Raw genomic sequence first — 17,425 nt, forward strand, 5'->3', positions numbered from 1 at the left:
ATTTCTTGAGGCAGAACTGCAAAGGTCAAAAGGCTGTGCATAGATGAAGCAGCTCACATGTTAAAATACATTTCTGTATTTTATATTAAAGAAAACCCGTGCAGCTCTGCCCTCAGTAAGAACTACCACTTAAGCCCACTGGAGCACCATTATCTATTTATTGGTGCTCAACCTAAACTGATAGGACTCCAAAAATAAGTCGAGGCAAAACAAACAACACGAAAAACTTTCTTTCTCAGAGGGAATAGTAAAAAAGAAACACGTCTCTAAGACAGACCACAGAGAACCCGAGAATAGCACGGAGCACCCCGGGATAGGCCTCTTTTTTTCCCTCAGGAGACATGATTGAATGTCACGAAGGAAAAGCGCAAATGCAGATAGAAAGAAGAAATGAAACCTGGATGAATTCTATAGAGTCTTGCTGTTGGGTGGGCCACGTGAAGAGATTAGCAGGTGCGCGATGACGGGCAAAATATCAGTTGGTAAAGTGAAAAAAGCGACAGAATGGACTCAGTGTTTTATTCAGTACTACCTGAAAGTAGTAACTAAACCTAAACACTCATCTAGAAAGTGTTTATAGAAGATCCGTTATCTCATACACATAATAGAAACAGAAGGCTTGATGCAGCCATCGGTATCGCCCTTTGGTGGCCATGTCGTGAATTATAAAAACGTACTTTACTTCATTGAATAAATAAATAATGAAATAAGCACAGTATTGTATTTAAGAGTTAAGAAGCTTTTCCCTTCTCTGTGCAAAAACCTATAATTCTAAAACAATTAATCATAATCAAATTTAGCACTGACCTGGATAACAGGGTGTTTTCCTTCAGTTAGTAAATATGCAAAAGCTCCACAACTTTGCAGGGATGCATTAAATGCATCTGGTACCATGTAACTAAAGCAACGGTATCTATTTGGGACCTTTGTTGAATTTGTTGCAGGTAACATTACAACATTACAAGACCAGCAAAGATGATATTGAGCACTAGGGTGGAAGTGGCTCAAATCAAATACCGTGCCATGCTCCTTAGACAAAAACTGGTTCATCCCAAGGCGAAACCAAACAGCCATTTCAGAAACGCATGGCACAATTTGGAAGAGCCTCCTCGACAGGACAAGACTGAGCCGCACATCTGCACCAAAAGGATAAAGGTCACTCTTTCAAGGATGCCAATGCTCACATCTTGGACAGAGAAGACAGATGGTTACAGGAGTAAAAGAGGCCATCTATTTCCACTGTGAACGACCATCACTAACACCAGCTAGCAACAGTCTTGAGGTCCCTACCCAGGCACCTCAGCCCCCACCCACAGGTGACTTCAACAGATAAGATACATAATAGGTGTCAAAGTGCTTTCACCTGAAAACTCAGGTGGTAATGACCAACACCTTTTTTCCACACCTTTTCACCCCTTGGCTCATGTAATGGTATGCTTGATTAACAGGTTAATACATGATTAATACATGATTAACGACCACCTAATGGACAACCTCCACTAGGGTTTAAATACCTGGTGCTCTCCACCTTTTGGTCTTAGAACTAAGAGGTTGTGTAAAGAACTGTACTGTGTAAAGAAAACAAGCAGAAACCAATATCTAAAAGTAATATCAGTACTGAGTAGCAGTAGTATTACTATTGTTTTACTGAAATTTCGGGGCTGCAGGGGACTGAAACCCAACACAGCAAATGACAGGCTGCACAGCACAACCTAAAGCAGGCAGACAGGCTTCACATCTACTACTGTTTCTGAGTTGAGTCTTGTTAAAGCTGTAGCTCAGACTTTAATAAGACTAAGGTATCTGTATGTCACCTCTACATTTCAGTACTTTAAACTTTGATATGTAATAAATTTTTTAGATTGAAGGGAAAATTCCATCCAAGTGTGATGCAGTCCTAACATCTGGTCAAAGCTCCACAGTGCAGAAGGAAATAGACGTCCAACCATCAATCAGTTATTTTTAAAGCGCTCTCCAATCCAAGCGCATCGTGCTGGATCTCACTCTTCCATCTTTAACTTCTGTGATGCTGAAAAAGCCTAATTCAAGGCTTCAAAGTGACTTTCTTCCTCTGATATTATATTTAAAAGTGTTGCTTTTCTCGGGTTGTGTTTTTTATATTGCGGATATATTTTTTTTAGTCTTATATCTGGTGTTGAAGATAATCCTCCATGAAAACCAGTTTGTTCAAAAACCTGTCCCTATTCAGTGATCGCTCCCAGTAGGCTAGATTCTGCCACTCTTTGTCCCTTTTGACTGGAGACTAATGATGCACATGTTCCCACAGTTTTGTGCTCATTTTCCTAAGTTTGCATTTTACATTACAGGTTTATAATGTAGGCATATTTCTGGTGTTGAAAATAATACTTCACCAAAACCAGTTGTGCTCAGATGCCTGGCCTAAATCACTGATCGCTGCTGGTGGGGTACTTTCTTTCACCCTGACCCTCCTTTGTCCCTGGCGACTGTAGAGTAATGATGCACATGTTCCCAAAGTGTTGTTCTTGTTCCCTCTAAGGGGTGTTTGTCAGGGTGAACTTGGAACATCTCAGATGTCACTGTCTGCAAAGTTTTAAAGTTTTCCTCCAGGGGCAGCAGGTGAGGTGAACTTGCTGTTTTGACACGTAAGGGATTTCTTAAACTTTTCTATCTGTTTTTTAACAATACCCAGAACTGAGTTTTCCCCTGATTATGGTATCCAATGTTAAAAGGTAAGTGAATTTAGGTGAAACTGCTGTTTTAATCCTTCCATATCTTAGGGCAGCCTTTGTGTGGCTGAATTCTCTGCTTGGCATTAAGGAATCTGCTGTAAATTGGTTCAGCTTCTATCTTTTCTGTACTGTAAAACCTTTTCTGTTCAAATTGGAAAGTAATCAGACGGTAATCCTCTGCAGACAATAAGAGGGGCATGGTTCCTCCAAGTTCACCCTAAGGTCCAATGCTTTCTTGCATTTCTCCTGGCTTCCTATTCATACCATTTATCTCTTTTTCTACAGTTCCTTCTTGCTTTTAGGAGTAACTTTTGATCCAGAAACCCATAATGTTATGGATTACATAACACTGTACACCAAAGTAAGTCACTCCTCGAGAACTGCTTTCTCATAGGTAAGACCAGCCTTCTCCAGGCTGTGTTTAAATCAGTCTTTACAGTTTTAACTATGTAGTGCATTGCGTTTACTGTTCAAACTCTACAAATTCTACAGACCTTGTAAAATCATATGTCTGTGTGAAATGTAAAGGAAAAACAACATAGTAATTTCTACATTTTTAATTCAAAATATTACAAAGGCAACATATGAAATGCTGCAACTGCATAAAAACACACAACTGTGTAGCAGATGGAACTTAATAGGTTCAGCAACACTCCTGAAAACCTCTCTCACTGAACAAATGCCCACCAGCTACTTCATTAGAGACCTGCAGGTATCACTTACTTCAGTTAAGGTCAGTTTTCCTGATTCAACAATTAGAAAAAGACTGGGCAAAGTTTGCAAACCACTACTGATCAAAAAGAACACAAAGGATCGTCTTATATTTGCTAAGAAAAAAAATGTCTTCATGAGCCCCAAAACTTTGGGGAAAAACTCTGTGGAGTGATGAGATAAAAGCTCAACTTTCTGGAAGGTTTGAGTGGTGTAAAACTAACACAACTTTCATAAAGAGACCGTCATACGAACAGTCAAACATGGTGTTGGTAGTGTGATGGTGTGGGGCTGCTTCAGGATCTAGACAGCTTACCATAATTGATGAAATCATGAATTTTGCTCTCTACCAGAAAATTCCAAGGGAGAATGTCCGGCCATCAGTTTGTACTATGAAACTCAAGCACACTGGGGTTATGCAGCATGCCAGCAAGCCCACCTCTGAATGGCTAAAAAACATTTTGAAGTGGTTTAGTCAAAGTCTGGACTGAATATGATTACGATACCTGGGTTGATTTTAGGAGTTTTAGTGTGTCTGCAAACCAGATGACGTCTGAATATACAGAGCTGCTGTGTGGAGTTCCTCAGGGCTCTGTGCTGGGACCTATTTTGTTCTTAATTTACATTCTTCCTTTAGGCCAGATAATACGGCAGTTTCCTGATATTTTTGCTAATGACAATCAGCTTAATATTGCACCAGACAGTGCAATATTAAACAGCGACTGGGTGATTTAGGTCCCTCACAGAGGCATAACCTCAGAAATCTAGGTGTCATTTTTGATGAAGCTTTTTCTTTGGAGCAGAACTTAAATCTGTAACCTGCTTTTTTTTTGATAATCCATGCTTTTGTCTCTACAAGACTGGACTATTGTAACAGTGTGTTTACCTGTCTAAACAAGAAAGGGCTGGCTCGTCTCCAGGTTGTTCAAAACTGTCAGATTACTGACTTGCTCAGAAAAAGGAGCTCATATAACTCCTGTTTTAAAGTTGCTACATTGGCTACCAATCAGATTTAGGTTCCATTTGAAGATTTTAGTTTTAACCTTCAGAGCACTACAGGGACAGGCCCCTCTGTATAGTGCTGATTTGATTCATAGTCATACCTCTTCTTGTAACTTGAGGTCATCGAATCACAACTGCGACCGTGGCTCAGGGGTTTGGAAGCGTATCTGTAACCGGAAGGTCGCCGGTTCGATCCCCGGGCTCTCTGTCCTGGTCGTTGTGTCCTTGGGCAAGACACTTTACCCTACCGCCTACTGGTGTTGGCCAGAGGGGCCGATGGTGCGATATGGCAGCCTCGCTTCTGTCAGTCTGCCCCAGGGCAGCTGTGGCTACAACCGTAGCTTGCCTCCACCAGTGTGTGAATGTGAGAGTGAATGAATAGTGGCATTGTAAAGCGCTTTGGGTGCCTTGAAAAGCGCTATATAAATCCAATCCATTATTATTATTATTTTAGTGGTCCCCCACACTTGTTTCAGAACTCGAGGGGACCGATCTTTCCAAGCTGTTGCACCAAGACTGCACTTCCTCTATTTCTACGGTGTCTGGACTCAGTGGAGACCTTAAAAGGCCATTTTCATTTCAAAAAGCTTTCAATTAGACCAGAGTTTTTATGATGTATTTATGTCTGTACTATGTTTTGTTACCTTTCTTGTGAAGTACTTTGTGACATATGTCTGTGAAAAGTGATATGAATAAACTTTTACTTACTTACTTTTTACTTTAAACAGCCCATTCTTTCTGGACGAACGCTCGACTGTGGCTGAATTTAAACAATTCTGAAAAGAAGACTGGGCCAAAGTTCCCCCACAGTGATGTGAAAGTCTCATTGTTATCACAGACGCTTGATTGCAGTTCTTGCTCCCAAGAGTGACACAACGAGTTATTAGGTTTAGGGGGCAACTACTTTTTCATACAGGGCCAGGCAGGTTTAGATAGCAATTAAGTGCGACAAATATGAGGGGGGGAAAAAAAGAGTAAGAAATCAGGAAAGGGATAAATCCTTTTTCACAACACTGTAACTAGTGCTTTAGGTCAACGAAAATGAATTTTTTAAGAGGTGAACATTTTCAGAAACTTCATCTCTGCATTTATATGTGGACATTTGTGCAATTGCCTTTTAATGTCAAATTTGTTCACCGTCATTTCCTTTTCTGATGTCAGACTGTGTGTCGTGTTGTTTTTTTTTGTTAGAATGACATTTCTGTACAGTTAGTTTTATATTGCCATCTGTTGCTTTTTGTATGTGGATGTGTTTTTCAAAATGAAAACCCTAAAACAAAATTCAATGGGTTGTCTGAGGAAGGAAAGCCACCCAGCAGCTGAGCTTTGAGAGCTTTTATAGAGCACTGGCACGCTGAGCACTCAGGTGTTACCAATGTCACTGATTGGAAATGAGCCACACCACCTCTCCAATGCCTGCAGATGAGACCCGCCACACATCAGGCTGAAAGGAAAGCTGGGTGGAGTGGGTTATTACAGTGATAATAAACAAGCATTCCGACTCCACAAACTTAAAGTGACAGATCCTGAGCTAATGCTTATGTGAAGAGCTGGAAATGCATTTATTGCATGTAGACGAGTGTCGCACTCCATTTTCCTGCTTAAGTCAAATGTCTCGATCATCTGGCAGTTGACGAAAGGAATCACCCACTCCATTTTCCGGCACTTTCATTATTGATAGGTGTTTGTCAGCCGAGATGGATTAAGTGGCGTCCTGCTGAGTCTCTTGGCTAAGACGCAACCCTGAACTCATACTGCTCTAAATTCAAAATTTTCCCCTGGGAGATTTGTTATATGCCAGCCTCCCTCTATCTGTCTTGCCTTTTCCAAACTGTTCGATGGCACAAGAAATAACCGTTGAAAGCACACAATCCTTGTGTCCAACATCCCCAGCTGAAGCATTTCTGTGTATTTTGTCATTATTTTAAGTTTTATACGCCGAGAAGTCCAAATACAATTCCCCCTTGTGGGGTCCAAGTCAATAAAAGTGTAATGGAAGTCAGCCATGGGTGTTAGAAAAGTTCAAATTAAAGTCTAAAACAGTGACGAAATGGACTTGGTGCAATTGCTAATACTACATAAATAAGGGGTCAGTGCCCTACTCTAAAGAAACAAATGGTCAACGTTACATTTATTTGATATGACCTTTAAATCTTCAATGATCACAACACACAGCCAAAAGTAAAGGTCAAAGATATTCAGATGTTGTCTGCAGGTATATATATATATCTTTATAGATAGATACACAAAGATAACTGTATAGATGTAATTAATCAGTTTTATTGCCATGTGGGAGTTTGTACCAGGACAAAACAACACAACGTGAGACGGAGCTCTCTGGGACAATTTAGGAAGCGTGCGACTCCAGAGGATAAATTATCAGCGGCCTGTTACAAAGATGGGCTCTGAGACAGCACTGCACCGAGCCAGATACCCACCTTAGTGCTTAAGTGAGTCCATTAAAATTTCATGCTCAAATCTGAACGGGTGCACTAAGGTCTAAAGGAATTAAGACTTAGCAGTCTCTTGCCTGTGTGTCTTGGGTTCATAATCTAATTTACTCAAAACTGTTTGTTTTTAAAGGCCTTTGCTTACACGTGGAGTACCTATTACAATTTGAGTTCTCAGCAGAGCTCTATATTTGATAATGATTCCTAAGGACATTTGTCAGAACTCCTCGGACGAAAATACTAAATGAAGTTGCAGAGATAGTATCGAGTATAAGAGTCTCCCCTCTTAATCGCTCATATCCACTATTTAAGAAGTGGTGATTAGCCCATAAGGCTTTTAATGCAAATACTCCTTGGATAAAACATCTCACGTTCTCTTTTACATAAATCTGAATAATCGTGGGTCACGGAACAAGCTGTGATAGCAGACATATCTAAAGTTCATGTTGTGCCTTGAGAGATGTTTAACTAAACCAACCAGTCTGGATGAAATCAGCAAAAAGAGAGGATTTGGGAGGAAGGTTATAACTGCAGCTAAAGTGTGAAGATGTGCACCCCTACCCTCCACAGACCTTCATTTCATTAATGATTCACACGAATGAGCAGAATCAACTTTCCCGTATGACATTTGCCAGCAAAGAGTTGTGCACCCTTTAGCACCCTGGCTACCTCTGCTGAAATTGCCTTTTGTAGACAACAATGCAAGCCCGTGTGTGTGTGTGTGTGCGTTCCTGAGATGATGAAGCTGTGTCAATGCCATCTGTGGGTTGTCTGGATGAACCTGCAGACTTTATCTCTCGCTGCCAGAGATAAGTCTGACATGTGCCACAGAAAGCGGTCAGTGGCTTGACATGCCTTCTGGTCTTGAAGGTGTGTAATTTCCTGAAAGAATTGACTGGTTTGAAACATTTTCTGCTAGTACTGAGTGTTGTCACATTCAGAGTTGCACTGGACTGACCTTAGCAGGATCTAGATTCTCTACGTCCATCTGCTCTTTCATAACGTCCACTGAGAAGCAGAAATGCTAATATCAGTGGTTAAAATGTGCTTTAGTCAGCTACTTTGGTCTCTACTCATTCCTGCAGAAAATATCTGTAAATGTGTGGCTGCAGCTTACTCACTGTTGTTAACTTTGACTGTGAATTATCCCCCGTCTAGGAGATGTCTGTGAGATGGGTGATAATTCTCTGTAGGTTTGTTCCTTTTTGTTGACTTGGAGGCATCAAATGAGCCCATAAACACAACGCTGAAATTTCTTTAGCAAGCAGCAACCTCAGACTGAAAATGTACTTAGCACCGAGGTGTCAAAAATAGCAAATTTTGGAGTGGCCACTTAAGGCTACAAAATATTTTCAGTCCCTGTGAATCCCATTAAAATTATAGAAAGGGGATGACCTGTTTAAAGTCGCAGGACATCGCAAAAAAAAGTATTTTCCTCAGTTTTCAGGAGGATTTTAGGCCTTAAAGTTATCCACAACTTATAGTCAAGGTCGACGACTTTAAATACCTGGAGCCAACAATATGAAAGCAACAAACATTGCACAAGAAAGGTGAAGAAGAGTGTCAAGGGTGATTTGTGACAGGATACAAGCAAGAGTGAAAGGGAAGGCTTGCGATATGTTATTGAGATTTGCTATGATGGATGGTTTGGAGGTGGCGGTGCTGAGCAAAAGACAGGAGGTGAGGATGCTCAGATTTTTGTTGGGAGTGACCAAAATGAACAGGATCAGAACATAAGAAGGACACCTCAGGGTGAACGACTAGGAGACAATGTTAGAGAAGAAAGGCTGAGATGGTTTGGACATGTGCAGAGGAGGGACAGTGGCTATATTGATGCTGAATATAGAGCTGGCAGACAGGAGGAAAAGAGGAAGACTAGAAAGGAGATTCATGGATGTAGGGAAGGAGGACATGTAGAGGTGGTGGTGTGACAGAAGAGGATGCAATAGGGTGAGATGGAGGCAGATGATCTGTTGTGGTGGCCCTTAAAGGGACCGGCTGAAGGAGGACAATCATCATCCACATCATCCCCTTTAGCGATGCAGTAAGAGACTTTATAACTTCTAATGTAAAAACAGTCATTATTAGTGCAGCTTTAAGAAAAGCTGTTGGCACCATATTATTAGTGGACTAACAGCAAAGCCACAAACCAAGTGTCCGTGAATCCAGTGGGGCATAAGTGGGACAGAAGATAGCCACTACTACTACTAGCTAGTTGGCCTGAAAGCAGATTTCCTTGGCGTTAGTACAGAAGCATTACATTCAAGCTAGCTTACATGAAAGAGATGCGGCAGCTGGCGCAGATGTTCATAGCGGTTCAGTTCAGACAACACGGTCGTCAGTGGGGTCATCACCGAGTGAGGAAAGCCCCTGAGGTACCATGTGCGCATCTCAAACAGAGAATGAGTAAGTGAACACTTGAGAAAAGCCACATCTGACTATCAACTACCAACTTCCCCTTCTAATGTTTATGAGGCATATTGTTATAATGAATTATTAAATCAGGTAAAGCCAATGAGGTGGAACAAGCAATTACAAACTCAATCAAAAAGACGCTCAAATCTCAATCTGCACATTTGCATTAAAACAGGTTAGCAGCTGTACGTCATAACAGCGCTCTCTGGTATTCAATTTAATGGACCTGACTTTATTGTCCCACGTGGGCACATTTGTTCTGTAGGGCAAGGTTTAGAAGACAGCTTTGAAGAGGTTTTCAATATCCTTGAAAGTATCATGCCTTTGCTCTTTGTTTCCATCATTAGGCTAATGAGGCCTCTCATAACAAGATGATGATTTGAAGATGTAAAGAAAAAATATTCTTCCCCTGGAAAGCAATTTTCAGTAATGGCTGAGGGAAATAAATAAATAAAACTCTAATTATTAACAGAAAAAAATCGGTGTCAGTTTAAGGTGTTCAAAGCGGTCTCGTGTGTTGTTGGCAGGGCACAACCTCAGGTCCAAAACAGTTGTGAAGCTGCGTAACTTGTAAATAAATACAGAATGCAACTGTGACTATAATAAGGCCATTTTTTATTCACAAGAGAACATAGAAATTCAATATTTTGTGAAAACGAAGAGCTCAAGTCTAATTAGGTTTAGAAGCAAGACTGAGTATAAAAAGAGCATCAAAGAAATAGCCTCTAAAAATATTGGAATGAATTTAGAATAATGTTTTATCACTATGAGAAGAATTTTATTTAATCATTTATGTTACAATAACATCAAAATATTCATAAAATTGGAAGAAATCTCTGTGTGCAAGGGACAAGGCCACCGTTCACCCTGCTATCCACACATGCAGGCAGGGACCGCTGGTATGAATGGGCTGACAGGGCTAAGCCCTCCTATCTTTTTCAATAAAAAATAAATATATTTATATAAATTTCAAATAATCTTAGAACAGATTACTTAAACGCTGGTGTAACGAAGTGCAGCAACAACACCAAATAGTCAAAAGAAAAAAACCCCCCCACAGGATTTAGCTACATTGGCTTATTGACTATGTGCACGTTAGCATATGCTACTTCCGGTGCGGAAACTCCTGTGGGGAGCTTTGTTTCCGGTGTCCTATTCGCGCCCTGTTTACTGTCTAAAACAAGTTAAGCAAATGAATGAATCAAGCGGCGATTTACATGTCTATAGATGTCTCGGGCATTTACCCAATATATCTGTAAATGATGTTCATCGACTTGTCGATATTTTTCCCCCGCGCCTCAGAGAAAAAGAGAAAAGGGATTCAAATGTTATATTTCTCAGCTGTTATGTTCTAAAAATAACCAGCGATAGGTGAAATCAAGTAGCCAATTTTATTTTTTGACGGTGCAAAACGTTTCCTGGACATCGTGGACATACAGTACTGCACTTCAGAGTCACACTGCAGCGATTCTGTACTGTACAGGAGAGACGTCACGGAGGAGATCGTCTGCAGCGATCAGGACGCAGGACACAATGTGATGTAAAAAAAAAAAAAAGCATGCAAACTTGCACTAAAAAAATCTGTGAAACAGCGAGGTGAAAGGTGAACCGCGTTATAGCGAGGGACCGCTGTAATTTTTAAGGTAAGCCACAACATACCCTTCGTAAATACTAATGTATAGAAACCGTTACCAGCAATCATTCATTTTTTGTGTAGCTTTTTTCACGGTTTGTTAACATGCTGTGTAGGTGTGTACTTGACTAGCTGATATCGACATAACAGGGAAACATCTGGTTTGACTATTCTTCACCTGTAGTTTGAATGCTGAACATTTGCCTGTTTAGATCATGAGACCAGTCACTATACAGAGATGTGCTTCTGAATGTGGACGATGTGTCTTCTGCTGCAGTGATGCAGTTCTGCTTGTGTTGAGTGATGTAAACAACTGATCGATCTAAACTCTTTAAACGTCAAAATTGATCATTAGATTTTTTATGACACAGCAGTGGTGAGTGTTCCCACCTTCTGCTCTTTGTAACTTAACGCAATCTTTCCGTTTTCGAGTTTTGGACATGATTTTGGAGTATATCTTCGCAGTAGCGATTGACCGCAAAGTAAAGCTACCGGAAATGCACAACCCCATATCCGGTCTCAAACCAGGAAGTTAGCATTGTGTTTTTGTTTTGTTTTTTAATACGTTTTATTGACAAAGCACAAAATACAGATATACAAATACAAAATAGCAAACACAATGTCAGGGGGTTCGTATAAAAAAGCAAAATAGACAGTGATATTGAACAGGGAACATAGGTTTATGGTTTTGACAGCTTTTTGATTTTGAGAATGTTGTATGGTTTTAACATATTGTTTGGTTTCATTTAAAAAGTACCGAAAGGATGGTTTTGCGTTAGAAAATTTCGACTTATGTATATGAAATTTAGCCAATAATATCAATAAATTAATCAAATAAAATTCGTTTGCCCTGTGCATGGGGTACTTAAAGAAACCGAACAATATTTTCTCGTAACAAGGAGAGAACTCAGAAAAGATAAAGGAAACAACAAAAACACAAAATTCAGGAAGTTAGCATTGTCTCGTGCACATAGTCAATTCTCAAAGCATATGCACCGCAGCATCAGCTACCATTCATCTTCATGGAGTAGTGAGTGACAGGCGTCAGGTCACAGCCCCTTAATTTGCTGTTCAGCCCAGAGGCGGGAATTTTGGCGAACGAGTGACAGGAAGCGAAATCAATATGGCGGCAGCGACGAGCGTTAGCATAACCGAAGTGGATTATTTACTTAGTTGTATATTTTCTTCTATATCTTTGGACGAAAAGGTTAAGAGACTGGGACCACATCATCGAAACGATGTTCAAATAACACAAACGACAGAATCGTAAAGTTTGTGTTATGTGGTTTCAACGAAAGGACTAGCTAACGGAAAGCAGGAATTCACTTTACTGTGTCCCATGCCTGCTTTTTGGAGGAGACACAGCTTGAATTCAACAAGGAATTGTGGATTTGAAGCATTTATCTGACAAAATTAGGAAACACGAATGAAGCACAAGTCACATTGGAAATAGGGTAAAGTTAACATCGCCTGCCACCTGGATGAAGGACACCGCATTGCTTTAGACTCTAAAGCACTTGGTGTCGTTTGACTTCAACGACAGGGTGATTAACATGTTTGCATCCCAGAAAACTCGATGTTGTGATCTTCACTTTAAATAAGGTAAGCCGACCCCCTCTCCCCTTAAAATAGGGTAACATACTTCTTTCCTGTTGCCTCTTACTCATCTTTAAAGATCAATATTTTCCTGCTGTAGATACCAACTCCTTTTGTTGGTGATGTGTCATTTAAGTCAGTATGTTGTAAAATAGTTGTGACATTGTAATTGTAGTCTATTGGCAGATTTTACATTTTTAAGTACATCCCTGGCAAATTCAACAGAATTTGAATAGATTTTCCTGGCATTCTGCTCATTCAGCCATCATTCCATCCTTCTTGCATATTTTGTTTTTCTAAAAACAAAAAAAGGGCTAATGTGCACAGAAACAACCTAGTCAAAAGGTGTGTGAGAGTGTGTGTGCCTGGGAATATGGGTATTCCTCTATATAGTTTTGTTAGTGTTGCTTTGACAAGGTCTTGTGGCTCTAAAGTGGCATCAAGGATGTGATGTCAATATATATATAAAATAATATATTATTTTACAGTAATCAGGCTATATTTCACAAATGCAGTAACATCTGCAAACAGCAGTTCTGGGCGCTTGTGGTAGTTTATTTGACCTGTAAATTTACAGGTGCATTGTGGGATTTCTAACAGTTGTGACTGGAGGCATTTCCAGTGGCAGGAAGTGACTTATTTGGTTCAAATGTTATTTCAATATTTTACTCTTCATGTTTTTCTCTCTTCTCAAAATGAAAGAAATCAGAAGAATAGTGTTTCTGTTGGTCTGAATAAATGATAGCTTCATGCAACTGCGTTTATGGAGACGCTTGTTTATCTTCCCCTCAACTTGTAATTTCAGTGGCTGTTTGAGAGTGAAAAACTCCACTGTGCATGGGGAGGAACTACTGAGGAGTGGAGGAGAGACAGGTGAGCTATTTTATTCATAAAATGTTGTGTGAACAAACAAAAAAAACCACAGAAAGCAGATGTTGTGGCATAAGAACAGAACAGGGAGAATAATCCCAGCTGTTGTTTCCCACACCAGCAGCACTAAGCATGTTGTGTTTGGGCCACACAGTTTAGTTAACTGCTCTGCACTGCAGAGCTGCTTACTTCATGCTTTTCCTAATTTGACCAGCTACACGGTCAGCAATCTAGGAGCCGTCTTTGATGTGGAGTTTTACAGGGATTCATCCCATGTGAATGCATAAATCTTGGAAGAATGCACTTTGATGCATTGTTTCTGTATTTTTCGTCTTTAAACGAGTCTTCTTCCATGCACGGGTTTGATAACCACCGTCAGAGGACACAGTGACAAAGTTTTGCTTCCGGGCGGGGGCATGGCCTCTATTGGACAGAGGGGGTTGTTCCATTTCAAATCAACCAAGCCTTCTGCTTGACCATCGATTTGCATAAATAATTTTGAACATTTATGATTGCTGTGAAATTTTGGCTTCATATATCATAGTTTTCAAGATAGATTATTTTGAAAAGTTGTTTATTGACACACTTCCTGTTTTTCACACATTGAAATCTGAGGCAATGCTCGAACACGAATATTTGAGAAACTATTAAAGATAAAAGCCTGAACATTTCACTGGTCTCTCTCACCATCAACGAGAATCAGGATCTGTAATTTGGGACAGACACTACAAAAAAAAATGTCTCAGTACTGGCTAGTTAAAAGATGGAAAAGTTCCATATTTGATCACACACTGATTAAAAAAAATGTTTAAGTGTTGAGATGATCCAGAAGTGTGCCACAGCAGCAGCTTTTCAACCAAAACACACCACCTGGGAGCCTGTGACTCACTGTACCCACTGAGACTGTGTACACTCTGTAATTAGTGTATTTTAAAGGCTCGTTATTGGTCATGCTGTGATAGTCAGTAGTGTGTATGAACAGATCTGTGTGTTTGAACCTTCTATGTGAATTTATTTGTACACAAAAAAGACAAAAAACCTTAAGTAAGAAGCAGTGAGATCTTAAATCAGTTAAATTAAATTCTTAGCACATGAAAATTACAGTAATTTAAAAAAAAAACAGAAAAGTGCAACAAAAAACCACTTCCTGGATGTAATCACTTATGGGTGTCTTCTTATAATTGCAGTGTTTCGCAGCTTGGGCTGATGGATCCAGGTAAAAGTCTCATCGAGATTTAATTTTCCAAGAGAGACCTGGCCGTCATGGAAGCAAAGGTTACAACAAATACAACATATAAACAGAAGAAGCGAGCACAATTTAAAGCAAAAGTACGTTTCCAGTTTTACTGGGAAACTTGTATTTTTCAAAGATCAACCCCACACTGCTCTCAGGGACTATTTGTGTAGTTGTGGAAAAGTTGTGACACTGAACTGGTAACATTTACAACTGATCCTGATAATTATTGTCACTAATGTTTATATTGCTATTTTGAATAATCTCATCAATGTTTATAAAGCATGCTTTTATCCTTTGCTTCTTATTCTATTTTTCTTTTACTCTTACTGCATTGTGGGTTTCAAATGATAAAGCCTTCCCTGTCTGCTTAGACTTGAATCTGCTGTAGTCACTGTTTTATCTGTAGGGTAGGTGTGCAGAGAACTTAATGTGTGCCCAGCCTAACCCTCCTTTACCTTTTTGTGCTCCCAAATCCATACGCTGGTAACACTTACATCTCTTTTAAAAACCTGCAGCCGACTCCTTGGACCTGGGGAGCGTTTCGTGTCAACACGTCTAAGAAAAGAGACAGTGCAATGCTGCAGTGTTTCATTCTTCACTGTATTCACTTGCTTCTTTCTTCAAAATGTTGGTATCGCAGTCTCTGTTGCTTGTTGAAGTATTTTGTGCATGAATGCTGACAGATTTTGGTACCTGCTCAAAGAAGGTCAAATAAAGCTTTCAACATGGTCTTTGCTCTTTGTTCTGTTGGCCACAAACTTATTGAGTAACATACTTGGTTAAAAATCTTGATTTTATTTATGTTAAAAAAAACCCAGAAACCCCCCCCCCCAGCTTGATTAAAGCAAGTTACTTATATTAGCTATTCAGATCAGCTGGACACCAATAGTGCTCATAAACATCACGAGGACTCTAACCACAAGAAGATAAACTACCTAAGCCAAGGAGGTGACGACATGTCAAAGCACGTGTTTCCTGCCAAGACATGAACAAGTACACCTACCTTCTGCATCTTCCACCAAAGTTGATTGTTACTGCCTGAATCCATAGGGTGACCTGAGCCTGAGAAGTGGTGCTAGAGCACAGCCACAGGGGGGATACAACAGGAGGATGGTTTGTAGGTTCCAGTTCCATCTTCAGCTTCTTAGACTTCCTCCAAGATAAAGATCTTCTGACTCGCTTTGTTCTTCTGAGTGGGGGGTTGTGATATTACCCCCACTGTTCTGGCGTCCTGACTCCTCCTTGTCGTAGCATATGTAGCACTTTCTAGGTCTAGGACCCTACTGGATACAGACACCCCAGGCAGGAATCGAACTTGTGACTCCCACTACAAAGATGTGTAGTCTTACCACTACGCTATCCAGCTGCTGTCCATGAATGTATCTATGGTCCCTCCTAAAGTCCAAGGGCCCTGACGTCAAAATTTTAGACCCCCCCTTTATGTAAGCACATACACCCAGGCTTTCTGCTGTGTAGCTCGGGGCAAGAGACCAAAAATGACCAGTAAAGTCTTCCTTGCAGGATCCAATAAAGAGCAGTCATGTCGGAGGTGATGTGATGACATCTGATAAACAAGAAGTCAAGCTGCTGCTGTTTGAACTAGCTCAAGGTGATATACTTGTTTTATAGTGCTATGCTCTCACTTGTATTCTGTATGCTGCTTTTGCTTCAGCTTGTTTTTTTTTACCATCTCATCTTCCCAAGGTCAAAACTACTCGAGGCTGAAATTGAAATTGTCACAATATTTTAAGTATTACTATTCGAAATGTAATTTGAAACGCACGTTGAAAAGCTTGTATCCAACCTGAACTTTAAATTAGGTTTCTTTTTAAAGAATAAATGACAGGAATGCATGGATCTGGACTGCTTTTTATTAATGGGTCAGGCTGCTGCTGCTGCTAGTGTTGTAATGGGGTGGGGGATATTATCCTGGCACACTCTGGGCATCACAGCCTACCTGAGTACTGTTGCTGACCACGGTGAACATCTTCTGACAGCTGCTTCCAGCAGGACAACGAACAATGTCATAAAACTGAAACTGTCTCATGAACATGGCAATGTTCACGGCAGTGTACTCAAATGTGCTCCACAGTCACCAGATCTTTTGGTAAGTAACTACAAACGATTATGAGGCTGCAAAATGAATACAAATGGGTTCAAAGAGACAAAATGAGCACAGATGGAAAAACAGTGCAAAGTAACACAAAATGAAACAAAGAGACTTAATAACCTTAAAGAGATGCACAACAACAGCAAGGCTAAAAACTCATTTCATCTTTTAGTCTAGGTGAATTCTCTCCTGTTGTCCCAAAACTCAAGACATACTCTGGCACCTCAACAAAGACTCGAGCGTGGCTCTCATGCGGAGATGCCCGGCATTACTATGTGGCAATGACTTGCAATTTTTGCAATTGCATTTTTTTTCTTGCTGTGATCAAACACAGAAGATATAAAAAAACATGCTAATTAACGACTTTCATGTAGTTTCTCACCCAGTTTGTGAGGTTAAAAGGAACCCTGGTGCTTTTGTCCAGCTCAGTTTGGTGAAAACCAGAGCGACTGGTCTGCACCACCACCAAGTTTGCACTTAGAGTTGGCAGTGATTTTGAAATTAATTCTACAATTAGTTTTTCAGAACGGTGTTTTGCACACTAATCTGTCAAATGGAGATTGTTGTCATCACATGTAGGCGACCTAATGGTCTTTGTTAGTCTTCCTGGACCTGGTAACTCCAGCAAAGAGCGTCTGAGCCAGACGGATCCAATATAAGCTGCTTGACATCTCTGGCCACTTCATGACT

At 40.3% G+C, this 17,425-nt stretch overlaps 1 long non-coding RNA gene across 2 annotated transcripts; it reads left to right on the forward strand.

Annotated features, from left to right (window-relative positions):
* Positions 1–11,773: 11,773 nt before the first annotated feature.
* LOC101467309 (uncharacterized) lies at positions 11,774–16,475 on the forward strand. 2 transcript variants are annotated; one of them, XR_013094513.1, is made up of 4 exons: positions 11,774–12,524; positions 13,324–13,391; positions 14,576–14,717; positions 16,147–16,475. It is a non-coding gene; the product is annotated as an uncharacterized LOC101467309 (long non-coding RNA). The 2 variants fall into 2 exon arrangements; XR_001342399.3 differs by lacking the exon at positions 16,147–16,475 and adding an exon at positions 15,141–15,342 and having other exon boundaries at positions 11,790–12,524.
* The last annotated feature ends 950 nt before the right edge of the window (positions 16,476–17,425 follow it).

The sequence above is a fragment of the Maylandia zebra genome, linkage group LG19, assembly GCF_041146795.1.
Source record: "Maylandia zebra isolate NMK-2024a linkage group LG19, Mzebra_GT3a, whole genome shotgun sequence".
In the NCBI taxonomy this organism is placed as follows: Eukaryota; Metazoa; Chordata; class Actinopteri; order Cichliformes; family Cichlidae; genus Maylandia; species Maylandia zebra.